We start from the raw sequence: 16,286 nt of genomic DNA, 5'->3' as shown, positions 1-16,286 counted from the left end.
AACTATTATATATATATATATACACACACACATACATTATTATACAAACTAGTCATGATAGGTACATATATGTACAATATAAAACAGAATTAAAGGTGATTTATAAAAAAGAGAAATTATGGAGGACAGACAGAATCATGATCTTTCAGGATAAACATCTAGGGTTTTTTCAGTATTTGTCCATTTTGGGTTTACATTAGTTCTATAAATATGATAACATTAGGTCTCCGCGAATTATAACTGCCCAGATAATCTTTTCTGGTGACTTGCATTTGCTACCGTCACGCTACAATTAGCAATGACATCAAAATGAATAAATTTAAAGCTTTACCTTCATCCATTCCTGATTTTCTTTTATTTCTTTTGAAGAAACCTTAGACGGTGACACTGAAAATTATGAAAATGCAACTGAGTGACTATAAAATAGTGTAGTAGATGTAGTAAATAAACCAAGATGAACACCCCTCCCTCTCGATAGAAAGTAATCGAATTTGTTTAAATGTATTGAAAAACAACTTGATTCTAAGTGACCCATGTGACATACCATATTCTTTCATGTTCACATTTGGAAAGAGAATTAAATAGCCATTTCTAACGTGTCTGAATAAATAAATTCGAATTTCCTCGATGAAAACTGCAGAAAGCCTTTGATTGTCGGGAATGCTGTTTGTACAATTTATTCTAACGAAATATGAAGCAATATACATATGTGCAAAAGCAAACTGAGATATTCATAAAGTTCTATGTGTATGGGAAAAACACCTGTACTTACAGTAAGTCTTACTGTACGTTTACCGCGTTCATGTCAGCTGAGGCGAACGATTTTAGCGGGTTTTCAGTGTGATTGAAGCGCTTACATATTATCATACTAAAGCGAATCTTGACTGCGTTTGAAAGTAATATCCCATGGCCCAACACAATCCTGGCTGGCCAGGATTGACCCTTGAATAAATCTTGACTGCGTTTGGAAGTCATATATCCTGGCGCAATGCAATCCTGACTTGGCCAGGATTGAAAATCATGACCGACCAAGTTATCAATCCTGACCGACCAGGATTGAATGGTCAGGTTATCCTGACTTGGCCAGGATTGAAAATCATGACCAGGATTGGATGGCCAGGTTATCAATCCTGGCTTGGTTATGTTTGAAATCATGACCGACCAGGTTTGGGTGGCCAGGTGAGGATTGGATGACCATGTTATTGGCCAGGATTGTAATCATAACCTGACCGGCCAGGATAGGATGTGCCAAGATTGAAAATCATGGCTGGTCATGTTTACAATCCTGACTTGGCCATGATAACATATCCTGGCCGACCAGGATTGATTTACAATATCAAGATATAGGGCTCACGGCAGGTGTGACCGGTCAGCAGGGGATGCTTACTCCTCCTAGGCACCTGATCCCACCTCTGGTGTGTCCAGGGGTCCGTGTTTGCCCAACTATCTATTTTGTATTGCTTGTAGGAGTTATGAGATTGATCACTGTTCGTTATCTTCACCTTGCATAGAACATGACCTGGGGGTTCCATATGTCTTTCCATAGTTTAGACCCGGAAAGGTGTAACACTAACAAGATATCCAAACCAATAGGGAGACTAATGTACCGCAGATACTGCAGACACTTATTTTTCACCTATGTTTGTAGCATTTTATAGGGTTTTTTTTTATGTGTACGCCCGGGCGTTTTGATGTAAACGTAGCTACGCGCCTGGTTCTCGAGATTTCACCTGTTTATTTTTACTAGGATATTTACCGGTCCAGCTCACCGGGTGGATTCTCGCCTATGACAGCAGCGAAATTCAGACTAGTGTGGAAGATTAAAATTTTACATCTTAGCCCCTGTATCCGAGTTCAATATCTTAAAGACCCATCTCATGACCGTTCGATCAGTGAAAATGTAGGCGGAGCCTAATCTAAACAGATGTTATTTACCTGGAGTGGCCAGGGTCTACCAAGGTGTTAATTGCTATATCCCATGGCACTCAAAGAAATACACAGAGGCAGAACATGGTAGAAATCTACCTGTCCCTGCTTTTTTATAGTTTTGATATACACAGGACCTGTCTCAGTGACCTCTGCAGAGTTTCTGTGGTCATAGTGTTTGAATAATGGTTGTATTCCTAAGGGTAGCTGAAACACATTCTATACCCACCCCTCTTTCTCTCTCTCTGTCATTGACTCAATGAACAAGAGGTACTGTGAGCAATGCTCACTAAGAATACCCCCCGCTTACCCCAATCTCTCAAAGGGTGTTGGTAATAGGTATAAACTACCTCTTTTCTGAGTGTAAAAAACAAATGGCATGACAAACCGAACCATATTGCTACTTCGATGTCCAGTGCGCGTGACCTTTGACCTTTTGACCCCAAAATCGATAGGGAACATGTTCATCCCATGGGTAGTCCACATGTATGATATGGTGACTGTAGGTGGAAAGGATAATGCTTTAGAGCCTGGAAACCATATTGCTACTTCGATGTCCAGTGTGCTTGACCTTTTGACCCCAAAATCGATAGGGAACATCTTCATCCCATGGGTAGTCCATTTGTATGATATGGTGACTGTAGGTGGAAAGGATAACGCTTTAGGGCCCGGAAACCATATTGCTACTTCGATGTCCAATGCACTTGACCTTTGGACCCTAAAATCAATAGGGAAAATCTTCATCCCATGGGTAGTCCATATATGTGATATGGTGACGGTAGGTGGAAAGGATAACGCTTTAGAGCCCGGAAACCATATTGCTATTTCGATGTCCAGTGCGCTTGACCTTTGACCTTTTGACCCCAAAATCGATAGGGAACATTTTCATCCCATGGGTAGTCCATATATGTGATATGGTGACGGTAGATGGAAAGGATAATGCTTTAGAGCCCGGAAACCATTGCGTCTACAGACGGACGGACGGACAGACGGACAACCCGATTCCAGTATCCCCCCCCCCCCAACTTGTTGCGGGGGGTTTAATAATTTCTGTTATAAATATAGAGGTATCATAAATTGATGACATAAATCATTTCAATAGGTTACAAGTTTTAAAACTTGTTCTGTTAATTATTGTTTGATTTCCGATTGTGTAATTTGTAATACATTTACAGGTATATAGAGGGGGGAAATTACAATTATATTGAAATTGCATTGTGCAAGGGCCTTTTTAAAAACAATTGAATTACAAGAAAATAGCAGTTGTGGACAGGTAATTTGCTATCAAAACTCAGGTATACTGGGCTTCCTCAAGATCTAAAGAATGCCTGTAGATACTGGCTGTTATTGTTATCAAAACACCTCTCTGCGGTAGCCCCAGACCACAGTGTCTGCAGATGTCACTCCACCTGAGATCTATTGTTAAATGTTTGATTGGCAGGCAGCTTACAATTTGGGGGTGGCAACTTAAAATTGGGTCTTTAAACCAAAGACCAAAACATGAATTGTAAATTTTATATATGTTTATATGCACATCATGTCTTCTTAACGGTCCCGTGGGGATCCGGGTTAGAGTAGGTCCCCAGTACCACTTTGTCGTAAGAGGCGACTAAATGGGGCGGTCCTTCGGAGGAGACCGCAAAAACCGAGGCTCCGTGCCACAGCAGGTGTGGCACGATAAAGATCCTTCCCTGCTCAATGGCCATAACCGCCGAGCATAGGCCTAAATTTTGCAGCTCTTCAACGTCTCCATGTAAGTGAAATATTCTCGAGAGGGACGTTACACAATACTCAATCAATCAATATATCTTTTTAAATATTGACAATGTTCTTTTGTTTCCATAACAAAGTAAATCTTCGTTAAATCCTCATTTTCAACGTCCAACTCTTCTGCAATTACTTGGAAATCAGATATCAATTGATTTAAGTCTTTTATGTGATAATAAATGAAGATAATACAATGCTCTCTGTCATTGAAACCAATTAGAACAGAAGACAACATTGCTTCAAGTCACATCTGTCATTGATCTTAAGACTGGGGTTTCTTTTATATCGACTGCACATCTGAGAGCATTATAGTGATGTACTCCTGAAAATAAAGTCTTGACTCCAACACGAAAGATGATACGCATGCAGTATAACAAGAAGAACATGTATATTATTATCTATAGTTTTCTGTTCGTTAAAAAAATCATCTAAGTATTTAGCACCCTGGAAAAAATATTCATAGAGAGACTACAGCTCATTTTCACATCTTATAGTTTGAGTTTTTTGCTAAACACGTATGGATAGAATAATAAAAAGCATATAAATTCTGGTAATTTTAAACAATTTAAATACCACTTGGGGTGTACTATTTAATATCCGCTTTTCAATTATGGAGGATTCCCCGTTTCTTATAAATAAGTGATTACCCATCATTATTTGAACGGTAACCCTCCCATAAAGTAATTTAAAAGAGTTGAGAAGCCTAGCAGAGTAGCTAATCAATCAGTATCTTAACTAGTCTCGCGTGTTTCGAGCATTGCATCTGTTAATAAAGGGTTTTGTAAAGTGTTGGAATCCATTGTAGGTACGGTAACTCGTATCATGGAAAAACAATATCGAAACGTTTTTAACGAAACGCTAGGGTCAAATAATTTAAATTCGCGGTATAACTTTCAAATGGTTGATTGATTTCGACTTTGTAGATAACTTTCATGATCCTCAGTCACCCATTCGTCCGTCCTAGGAGCACCAGCTACATCACGAACGTTCTGAAGAAATGCGATTGGAACATGTAATGCTGAAACAATTAATGAGCAATTACACGCGACATTCACTTTTTTTTTTTTACCTTAATGGCAAAATAATGCCGTTACAATCAAGTGTGCCATCATCTTTAGTGTCTGTCAGTCTAAATCACGAGGGCATTTACAAATTAAGGCTAATTCAAACCCTTTTTTCGAAGTGAACAAATGCATTATACACGGGCTGCACGCAAATAGCAGAGTTTCGAGTTGTTTCACACAACAGTCACGTGATTTCGAAGGTTTGATAGCCATCGATATTTCTGGTACAGACAATACTTTTACATTTATATATAATAGCTATATGATTTGCTGTTGAAGATTGTCATGCCGATACAAGAAATATGTGGGGGCAAAGGCTTTGGAGCAAGAGTGATGACTATCGCCTTAATACTTTAGCAGAGATTCTTGGACGAATTTGGCTCCAATTTTTTGGCACGCTGTTTTTGGCTATATTTAGCTCTAAAACTTCATAGTTATTTTGGATTTCAAACATTTCGGTTGAGCATCACGAAGAGACATTATTTGTCGAAATGCGCATCTGGTGCATCAAAATTGGTACCGTATAAGTTTTACATTATGACCCCTGGGTCGAGGCCTCTGCTGGTGGACTGTTAGTCCCCGAGGGTCTCTACAGCCCAGTAGCGAAGTACTTCGTTACTAGCTTGAAAATACGGATGTTTATTTAATTGCTGTTATAAAATTTAGGAATTCATTTCAAAATTAAGGATTATCCCCCTCATACATAGCTCTTATCCGTGGACGAATTTGACTCCACTTTTTTGGCAAGCTGTTTTTGGCTATATTTAGCTCTAAAACTTTATAGTTATTTCGGATTTCAAACATTTCGGTTGAGCATCACTGAAGAGACATTATTTGTCGAAATGCACATCTGGTGCATCAAAATTGGTACCGTATAAGTTTTACATTGGAATGATAAATTTACGAAATTTGTGATTGCGATCTGCGTTCAATGGAGCAGCCAATGTCATGGTGATCTGTGGAGCTGAGAAGTTTAAACTGTATTGTTCAGTTTTTGGTGCGGTAGGGTTGTAGAACTACCAATAGATCCTAGTGCTCAAATGTTTCGTTTGAGGATCTGCAAAATCAAAATACACAGTCCCTGAAACTTTCTACGTACCATTTTCCGTTCGCACACCGTGCGCTCTCTATTTACAGGTTTGTGTTCAGAAATCGTCCACAGTGCGTTCATCGTCATTCGGAACACCTCACCGTTCATTGTCATTCGCAACACCTAAGTCAAAGGATCGATCTTCATAGTAAGGCCGCGACAAACCTAAGTCGATAAAATAGGTAGTGCCAGTTCCATCGCCAAACGCTCGGCATCAGGTGTGAATGTCACGGGTCCTCGGAGATTCACGGGTCCTCGGAGATGACCTTAAAAACGGATGACCCATGTCACAGTAGGTGTGGCACGTTAAGAACCCTCACTGCTTAATGGTCGTAAGCGCCGAGCACAGGCCTAAATTTGAAGCCCTTCACCGGTCTTGGTGACTTGACTTTTGAAATCTGATATTAGTGTAGGTCATAGAATGCTTTTTGTGCTATGAACAGCTAACAAGGACGACCGTCTGACGTAAACCGTTTGAGAATGTAGTTCATACTTTCACTCTAGACCGCATTATCGGATACAAAAGAAATGTTTCATGTTTTACAGTTTGTTTTTAGGTGACCATGATGGCCTGGTACTGGGAGATTCCGGGTATCAGTGTCGTCCTTTTCTGATGACACCTTTTACCAACCCTGCGGACGACAGTGAAAGGCGTTACAACACTGCCTTGTGTAGGACCAGTGTACTCTTAGAGCAAACATTTGGATTCCTGGAAAAGAGATTTCAGTGTTTAAATCTTCTGCGCGCAAGACCAGAGGTCGCTGTTATGTACATTAAAGCTGCAGTTACTCTGCACAACTATGGAGAGGTGCTCAAGCCCAGCAGAATGATATGCAGCAAGTGGCTGATGAAAGGTGAAGATAACGAACAGTGATCGATCTTATAAATACCATAAGCAATGCAAAATAGATAGTACGTATAAGTTTTACATAGTTGATGTTGATCCTTGCCTAGCTGCAATAATGTAGCCCTCTCTGATTTTTTTTTAGGTAGAGGGCTACAACTCCTTAGGATCTCCGTAATGGTGCAAATGCGGGAGTGATTCACTCCCGCAACATTTGCGCTCATTCTAAACATTTCCTGACTTTCTTTACGTAAATAAAATGATATTCTATGTTTCTTAGTCAATATATAAATTTACGACCTGCAACTTAAGATTTGAGGCTCTATTCTACCGTTTTCAACAATTTCGATAAATTCCAATATTCTCGATTCATATTTGTGCGCCATGTTTGATGTACTGAAGTATAATCTTCCGATTATAAAGTCATTTGCATATGCCATATAAGGTAATATTTACATCAATGGACAAGTATGGAGGCGAAAGCTATTTCGTCGGTATTGAAAAGGTTTGAATTTAATATCAAGTTAAAAACCGAACAGCAGAGTGTAAATTCTTTCTGCAACAATATGATTTTCCTTTCTTTGTCGAAGTGGCTCAAGTAACTACATTTTCGCGCTGATTGTCAATGTTTAGGTTTTTCATTAGATCCACCTACGAGATCTCGCGATAACAAGCATGGCGGAGCCGACGAAGAATTTTGCATACTGTACATTATATTTAATGAAAAACACCTTTATTAGACATGCCCGAGCACAAAGTTCGTACTCCTTTTGGTGTAAACAACATTTGGGACTAATACACAGTTTATTATCGGTTATTCATAAAATTATTTTGCACCATTACGGAGATCCTATGGAATTGTAGCCCTATCCCGAAAACGTCAGAATTTAAAAAAAAATTGGATAGGGCTACATTATTGCAGCTAATCCTTGCCCTGCTGGTGGTGATGGCTATGCCAGGTGAGCACATTGTGCGGATCTTTCTCACCTAGAGAAGGTGCCATTATAATGCATGTTACAACTGTTAGACTATTGAACACTATATAATTGGAATGGAATAAACTTGAAACATATATAGCAAGTTGTACATCAGTTTATACATTAATAAAAATTTTTCTAAAACTTACATTGTAACTATAACAGTACATATGTAAATAACAATGCATGAATAAACAAGAGGTCAATGGGCCACATCGTTCACCTGAATAACCTTGTCCCATATCTAAAGACTTTCCATATATATTTGTATGGAAACCTTTGCTCCCTACTGTGGCCTAAACTTACCCCCAGGGGCCATGATTTTTTACAAACTTGAATTTCCACTATTTCAGGAAGCTTTCATGTAAATGTAAACCTCTTTCGCCCAATGGCTTATGAGAAGAAGTGTTTTAGAGATGCCGAGAGGTTAGAGCGTTCGCCCGGCATGCGGAAGGCCGGGGTTCGAATCCCGGCCGCGACAGACTTAAGTCGTTAAAACAGGTAGTGACAGTTCCATCACCAAACGCTCGGCATAAGGTATCGATGTCACGGGTCCTCGGAGATGGACCTTTAAAAACCCTCACTGCTCAATGAACGTAAGCGCCGAGCATAGGCCTAAATTTGAAGCCCTTCACCGGTCTTGGTGACGTCTCCATATGAATGAAAAATTCTCGAGCGAGACGTTAAGCAAGATACAATCAATCAATCTATATGTTAGTATGTAAAATTTTGATTCCCTATTGTGGCCCCATCCTACCCCCGGGGGCCATAAGTTTAACAAACTTGAATATGCATAATGTCAGGAAGCTTTCATGTAAATTTCAGCTTTTCTGACCCAGTGGTTCTTTAGAAGAAGATATTTAAACGAAAAAGTTTTGATCAGAAAACCTTCCTTGCAGGGGAGTGTGCTTTTTCCTCTTTTCAGAGGAAATCCTCTGATTTGTTCAATTTTCGAAAAAGGAAACCCTCTGGACTTGATGAAAAGTGGCAGAAAATGATATTTTTCCAGGTAGGTGAGGTGTTTTCCTCCCTTTTTGACCGGTTTTCCTCTGATTTCTGAGGAATTCAGTCACATCCCTGCACTTGAGCCTTCGGCTCAGGTGAGTCAAAAACTGTGGATAGCAATTACATATTACATGTATTATATATTAACGTAGTTCCACAGTCACAATACGTCAAGAAGATCGAAGTCGAGATCGTAACTATTACGTCACAATGGTTGGGATTTGTAATCGCGACCGTTTTCGGTTTTAATTTTTCAGTGTGAGTATCACATCCGGTGATTTAATGGCGTGCTAAACATAGGCGTCCACAATGACTAGAGATGGAAAAGGGAGATTTTTAAAAGCATCGCGTCAGAAACAAAGAGAAGGATTGGCGAGAGGAACAGAGATAAGCAAGTCTTGTAAGAGTGTCATTAACAATGAGACATCCGAGGAGCCAGTCAGTGGAATTGACCACAATTATTACCAGGGTGTTGACGATAAATTTCATCTCGCCAGAGAAGAAATTGTATTATCACAAAAAGAGAAGACGGGCCAATGGTGCGTGGGCAGACGGGTTGTTGACTTGGGGGTTATTGCAGACGGGCTGAAGAGTTGTCAATTGTGCGGCCAACCACTTCACTTGTCTGATTGAGTGCGTGAGAAAAAAATTCGGGCTAGCTCACGTTTTGATTGTTAAATGCAAATTTTCCGACTGTGGTCTCCTTAATGAAGTACCAACTGGCAGAAAACACAAAACAACAAGTGGTGGATATGCATGGAATGCAAATACCAAACTGGCAGCAGGTAATGTACAGTTGTGTCAACCACAGTCAGTGATTTTTAAGGCTCATTTTGGGTCCGAATTTCGGCCCTTTCCCCTCCTAAAAATTGCCATTTTCCCCCCAATTTAGCTTGCATTTTCCCCAATAATAAAATTATGAAAGGATAGAATAGTTAACACTTTTAGAAGGTTAAAGAAAATTAGATGTGTAAAATAAAGATAATATAATGTTTGATATGAATTTAAAACTTATTTACGATAAAATTGATTTATCCCAATATGATTGAAATGTCGACAATTTTTCCCAATTCGAAAGCCACAGGACTCTTGTAAAAAATGTAGAAAAATCACTGACAGTGAAAAATTTGATTAAAAATAATTCCCCTTTGATGAATATTACTATTTACTCATGCATTCATTACATGCAATTTTTAGGAATGGTTAATGTGGGGCTTGGAGAAACTCAAGTGAATGGTTTATTGGCTTCCCTGAACATCCCCACAATTACCCAGAACAGTCTGAAGGAGCGAGAAAGAGAAGTTGGGAACCAGCTGGCATTAATGGCTGAAGAAAGTTGTCGACAGCATCTTAGCAGAGAAATTGAAATGTAATTTATACAAATTCATATATTTCTCTAATCTATTCACCTGTCAAATGTTGCATTTGCATTCTACTTATTATATGGCATTACAACTTTCAGTAAACATTTTAAAATTCACTTTTTAAAAAAAAAATGTTGATTTGATATTTATAATTTTAACAAAGATTTATCCAACTATATTGGATTGAATTTAGGAATGAAGGTAACCTGTCAGCCAGTTTTGACGGAGCATGGCAGAAGCGGGGCACAGGGCGAGCATACAATAGCCTCACAGGTAAATTTGTTTGAGCTAATGCTTCATAATTTTGATAGTTGAATTCTAATTTTGAGCAACTAAATGCAGTTTGATACCATTCAAAAAAATCTTTAACATTAGGATGACAAAATGGTTGAAAACACTTGTACCATATCTCAAATATACCAGATATGTGACATACACATATTTACATATAATTATGAAAGTCAAGATAGATTTTATTTTATTCAATTTAGGCCATGCATCCTTATTTGGGGAGAAAACTAAGAAAATCATAGGATATTCAGTCATGGCCAAGAAATGCAGAATTTGTGCTGCAGCCAAAATCAAAGCAGTTCCTCCAAGAAAACACAAATGCAGTGTGAACTAGACAGGTTCTGCCAAAGCAATGGAGCCTGCAATGGCCTGCCAAATGCTGAAGAAGGTTGAAGATGAAGGAGAAAAGGTACTGATATATTTAATTATACGCTCCTAAACAAAGGCTTAGGTATATGTACGGATTTTTATGTCTGTTTGTCCAGTTTACATTCATGTCCAGTCCATAACTTTTCATGAATGATAAATCAAAAGCTCAGTAATGGTATGATAGTTCCTGATCACCTCAAAGATGTATCATTAACCTTGTTCAAGAGCATTTGACCAAGATCAAACTCACTTTGATACATCTACTATATTGTTGTATAGATTGAAACATAATGACAAATTTTCATTTTCAGGTGACAACTCTAATTATGGATAATGATTCCACAACTCTTGCAAGGGTCAAAGCATCAGTTAATCCAAATATCTCCAAGAAATCGGACAGCAACCATACAAAAAAGGGATTTACTGGTAGTTTGATTGAACTAAGCAACCAATACAAGGTGTTACGAAATGTCAAGGTCAGAGGACATATCGAGCGGTGTTTCATGTACTGTGTCCATCAGAATAAAAGCAAAGAGAAACAGCTCCAAGATGATTGAAAAAATATTGTTCCACATTTATATGGTAAGGGAATAATGCAATAAGAGTAAAGGATTTCATATATGAGTGTATTCGTTTTAGCTCACCTGAGCTTTTTCAAGTGAGTTTTATTGATCGCTTGTCGTCTGTCTGTAAACTTTTTACATTTTCGACTTCTTCTCCAGAACCGCTGGGCCAACCAAACTTGGTCGAAAACATCCTTGGGTGAGGGGCTTTCAAGTTTGTTCAAGTGAAGGACCATGTCCCCTTCAAAGGGGAGATAATGACAAAAATGCAAAAATAGGTTGGGTTCATTTAAAAACTTTCTTCTCAAGAACCACTGGGCCAGAAGAGCTGAAATTTACATGAAAGTTTCCTGACATGTGGAGATTCACGTATTTTAAAATCATGGCCCCCGGAGTTAGGATGGGCCCACAATAGGGATCAAAAATTTAAATGCGAATAAATAGGAAAAATCTTTAGATATGAGCCAAGGTGACTCAAGTGGGCGATGTGGTCATGGGCCTCTTGTTGAAAATTTTCAGACAGCTTATGCAAATAATGCAATAAATGCGTAACATTTTACATACATTTGTAGGTGAGCATCATGGCTGTGGTTCTTGGTGCAAAAGTGAAAAGACAACCTACAAACCCAAGAACCTACCATATGGAAAACCGCTGTCATGTCCATTGCTACGTAAAGCACTAGAAGACCTTTTCGAGAAGTATGCCAACAAAGCTAGTGAATTGTGCAATTTAGGATCCACTCAGCTGAACGAAAATTTCAACCAAATGGTGTCTAGTAAAGCACCAAAAAGATTGTAAGTATGATCAATGTTTTGTACATTTGATTTATATATATTTTGACAATCTATGTACATATTAAAAAAAAAATCCATGTTATACATATATTGATGGAATTCAATACAGGTATTATGGAGGCTCTGAAAGCCTGCATTCCCGTGTATCAGCAACTGTATGCCAAAAGAATGATGGCTATAGCTATGTATCAGAGGTAGAAAACATGTTGAGAATTATGATATTTCAGGGTTCTATGAAGAGTTATTGTTTGCAGATCATTTTGTTTACAAAATATTATTTACTAACAAAACATTATTTACAAACAAGTGTTCTTTCTTACAGTGTTCTCAATTTGTTTCACATTTTTTTGTTGAGCTGTCATATTGTAAGAAACCATGCACTCCTATAAACTATAATACATATACATCTAAACCTTAATATCAATTAAATGTTGTCCCAGTCAAATAATGATTTACTGTATATCACACATATGTTTATTTTAGTAAATGATTGTAAAGTTATGTTTCCAATATTGCTATGAAAAATTTATATTAAAATTATTTTTTATAGCTCAATAAGAAGTTGACACTGTCACCAGGACATTGTACTCTTAAGCACACAGTCCGCCTGGCCAACAAGCTGAAAAAGAATCGTTTATTGCAGTGTCAGCGTGGTGTCAAAAGGAGACGCTTGGAACACAAAGCTCAAAGATTATCAAAGAATGCTTCACAATCAGTCCTGGAAGGTATGCAAAACCAGAGGGATCCCTACAAAATTTATATTTCCTGATATGCAAAACTAATATTGTGTACCGTATTTGTTTGCTTAATATCACTAGGATTTATGTGATATATCGGTCAATTTTATAGGTGCTACCTACAGTTCAAAACTAGGTTTTGAAGATGAGGATGTTGACCTGCAGGATATTGATTTAAATCCCTTGAATGCTTCCCCAGAGAGCAGTTCTCTGCTGTATTTTGTCCTAGAAACAACAGAACTTCGTAAGTGAATGTATTTTAAATGGGGAAAATAATACAGCAAATATTTTATGGCATGTGAGATTGAAAGGTACATAAGGAAATTAGGTGTATAATTTGATATTTTTATTGCAGAAAGGACATCTGATATCCTTCAGATAGCCGCAGTATGTGATAACCAATCACTCAACATCTACATGACTCCAAACCAAACAATTACAGAGGGAGCATCAAGAACTATAGGTTTGACATACGAGGGTGGTATTTTGAAACATCATGGACAGCCTCTGGATGCAGAAGTACCTGCTAAGGGTCTAGAGCAATTTGTTGATTTTGTCAGGTCATCTTCCAAACCTTTTGTGATTGGACATAACATCCAAAACTTTGATATTCCTGTTTTGATGTTTCATTTACAAAAATGTAATCTGGTACATGTTTTTAAAGAAAGTGTGTCTGGTTTTATAGACACATATAAACTGTCCAAAAAAGTGTTTGACAAGGCCACAGTTGGCAACTACAAACAGGAAAATCTAGTGAAGTGTTTACTAGGTGTAGAATATGAAGCTCACAATGCTTTATCTGATGTGACTAGTTTAAGAAAACTCTATGAGGAGAAGTTGTCAAAGAATTGTAATTCTTCAGATGTATTTACTTTGTCCTACTACAATGTCAAAGCTTCACTTGAGCCTCTTGTACAAAAGAAGGTAATTTCTTCTCTTATATCTAAGAGACTCATCAATTGCTCTGTAAGTTTAAACAGATTAAAACGTATTCATAAGAGAGACCCACAGAATGGAATACAAAATGTTTTCAGTGAGCCAATGTCTGCTTCTAAAACCCCACGAATTTCAAAATCCAAAAATGTTATTAACAAAGTTGTTGAGTTTATGAATACATGTTCAATTTTTGTTGAGTTAATGAATACATGTTCAATTTATGTGTGTGTGTGTGTGTGTGTGTATATATATATATATATATATATATATATTTTTAATGGCATGGTCATTGTATATGTATGCAACTATATATGATTACTGTTACTTTGTAATGGAGTTCAGTTGATCACAATGTTTCATTTTGTGGAATGTAATGTGTTCATACATGCATGTAGAGCACTTCACCTAGTACATTGTATATTTATGACTCCCCTCTTTTAAGCGGAGACATTGTTTTTGTACTTTCTGTCCGTCCGTCTGTCTGTCACAAAGTCTTGTGAACACTTCTCCTCCTATATGACTTATCGGATAGACTTGAAACTTTGTACATATAACAATGCTTCATTGCAATTTGTAGATGTGCATATTGTAAGGACGGGAGGATTCAATTATTTTTAGCTTGTGAACACTTCCATGTGGCTTATCAGAGTTCATAGTGTCTGTTCCTTCTCATGCTTTTTCCTCCATATCATGCAGTACATTAAGGGGAGGAGGTTTCATTCGGAGCACCCCCAATTTTAGGAGGGTGGGGAGACATTTTCTTCTTCTTCATATAAACAATATCTAGTTAATATGCAGGTATTTGTATATTTTGAATCTGAAAGCTTTTCATTTTTTAGAAGACTTCAACTCATTTTAAAAAATTATATTCACTCTGCATTATTACCAGTATATGTTCAACATCTGATGAACATTAGTATAAACTGTCATGTTTTTGGCTTTTTATGGTTAATTTTTTTTTAAAGTGCATGAATTACCATGTTGATAAGGAATTATTATCTGTGTCTTTTCATGAAATTACATAAAATTTTAATCCATGAGTGATTTTGAATGGCTCAACTGTATGGTGCCAGGCTTCGGGGGTTTTTTTTCAATGGGGGTATACATACTCTGGAAGCTATAAATTTGAAATTATTAAGGAAAGGTATGGATTTTTTTTCATAAATCACTTTAATAGATGTACATCTATTAATATAAACAGAAAAAATGATATGTAAACCATGCTATAAGGAAAATGTGCCCGCATTTGTGCGTTTTCTAACATATTGGAGAATAACGCTCATTCAATAATTTTGAACATATTATTTTAAAACTTGATGAACATATTGAAAATGACATGTGTTTTAGTTATTGCCTTGTTTCCTGATAAATAAATGCAATTTAAAAACCATTTTGTTGGTTTTATTTCAAAATAACAAAAAAACCGTTTCCAATGAATTTCATAAAAATCGACATAGGGGTACATGACTTCAATAGTGTCTGTAATGAAAATTAATATGGAAATCCTTAACTCTTTTGCTTCTTTTCATTACTCTGAATGTTAATTTATTGATTCCAAACAAAAAAATGCTACCTAAACCACAGAAATCCAGGACTAAGGACCCACCTTAATCAAGTATCTGATAAACTCATTTTCACATCATCGAATTTCTGTTTTGTATCAATTTCCTTCTCGAACTTTCTTATTTCCAGCTATATTTTTCTTTGTTCCATTCTTATTCTTTTGGTGTCCTCCATGGGTATTTTCTCTTCACTCATCTACTTTCCTCTTCTCACTTATCTTACCTTAAAATAAGAGCATGCATTTAAAGAGTTTTTTCTTCATGTAGTTTAATTTTTCTTAAACCCTGAAATGGATTTATTCCAAACTGAACCACTGTATTCTTCTAGCATATATTCAATGCGCTATTAGGTTAACGATTTAATTTATTTAAATTTAATTCAGTTCAAATAATATTCCTGAACTTAATTTAGGAAGTGAAGGTAAAATCTTCTAGCTCGAAATAAAAGACCACAGAATCGTCCACTTCTCCTATATATGTTATTGAAAGTAGACATTAACGGCAAACTGACAACTCAACTGTATGACAAACGGGATGATTTCAGCTTCTGTAGCAACATTCCATTATCACCTGCATATGGTGTTTACATCTCTCAACTGATTCGATGCGCAAGAGCTTGTGCGTATAGTCATTTGTTAAATCGAGATAAGCTACTGACAAACAAGTTGATGGTACAAGGGTTTCAACAGTCTCGATTTAAGTCAGCATTTTGCAAATCTATGGTCGTTATAACGATCTAGTTCGTCAATACAACCTATCATAGGGTCAAATGCTGTCTGACGTGTTTGATACCGATTGTTAAGCCGTTCTTGGCACACTGATTTTGACTACGGTCAGTTTTTAACTCGACGGTTAACTCTTGTTTACCTGCTCAAAATATGGGCTCGCAGCGATTATGACCGGTCGACAGGGGATGCTTACTCCTCCTAGGCACCTGATCACACCTCTAGTGTGTCCTGGGGCCCGTGATTGCCCAACTCTCTATTCTGTATTGCT

The 16,286-nt window shown here is 37.4% G+C and overlaps 1 pseudogene; it reads left to right on the top strand.

Moving 5' to 3' along the window:
- Positions 1-10,222: 10,222 nt before the first annotated feature.
- LOC125657536 (uncharacterized) lies at positions 10,223-14,713 on the top strand (annotated as a pseudogene).
- Positions 14,714-16,286: the final 1,573 nt, after the last annotated feature.

Source organism: Ostrea edulis, chromosome 9 (genome assembly GCF_947568905.1).
Source record: "Ostrea edulis chromosome 9, xbOstEdul1.1, whole genome shotgun sequence".
Classification (NCBI taxonomy): Eukaryota; Metazoa; Mollusca; class Bivalvia; order Ostreida; family Ostreidae; genus Ostrea; species Ostrea edulis.
This window is presented reverse-complemented; position numbering and strand designations above follow the sequence as displayed.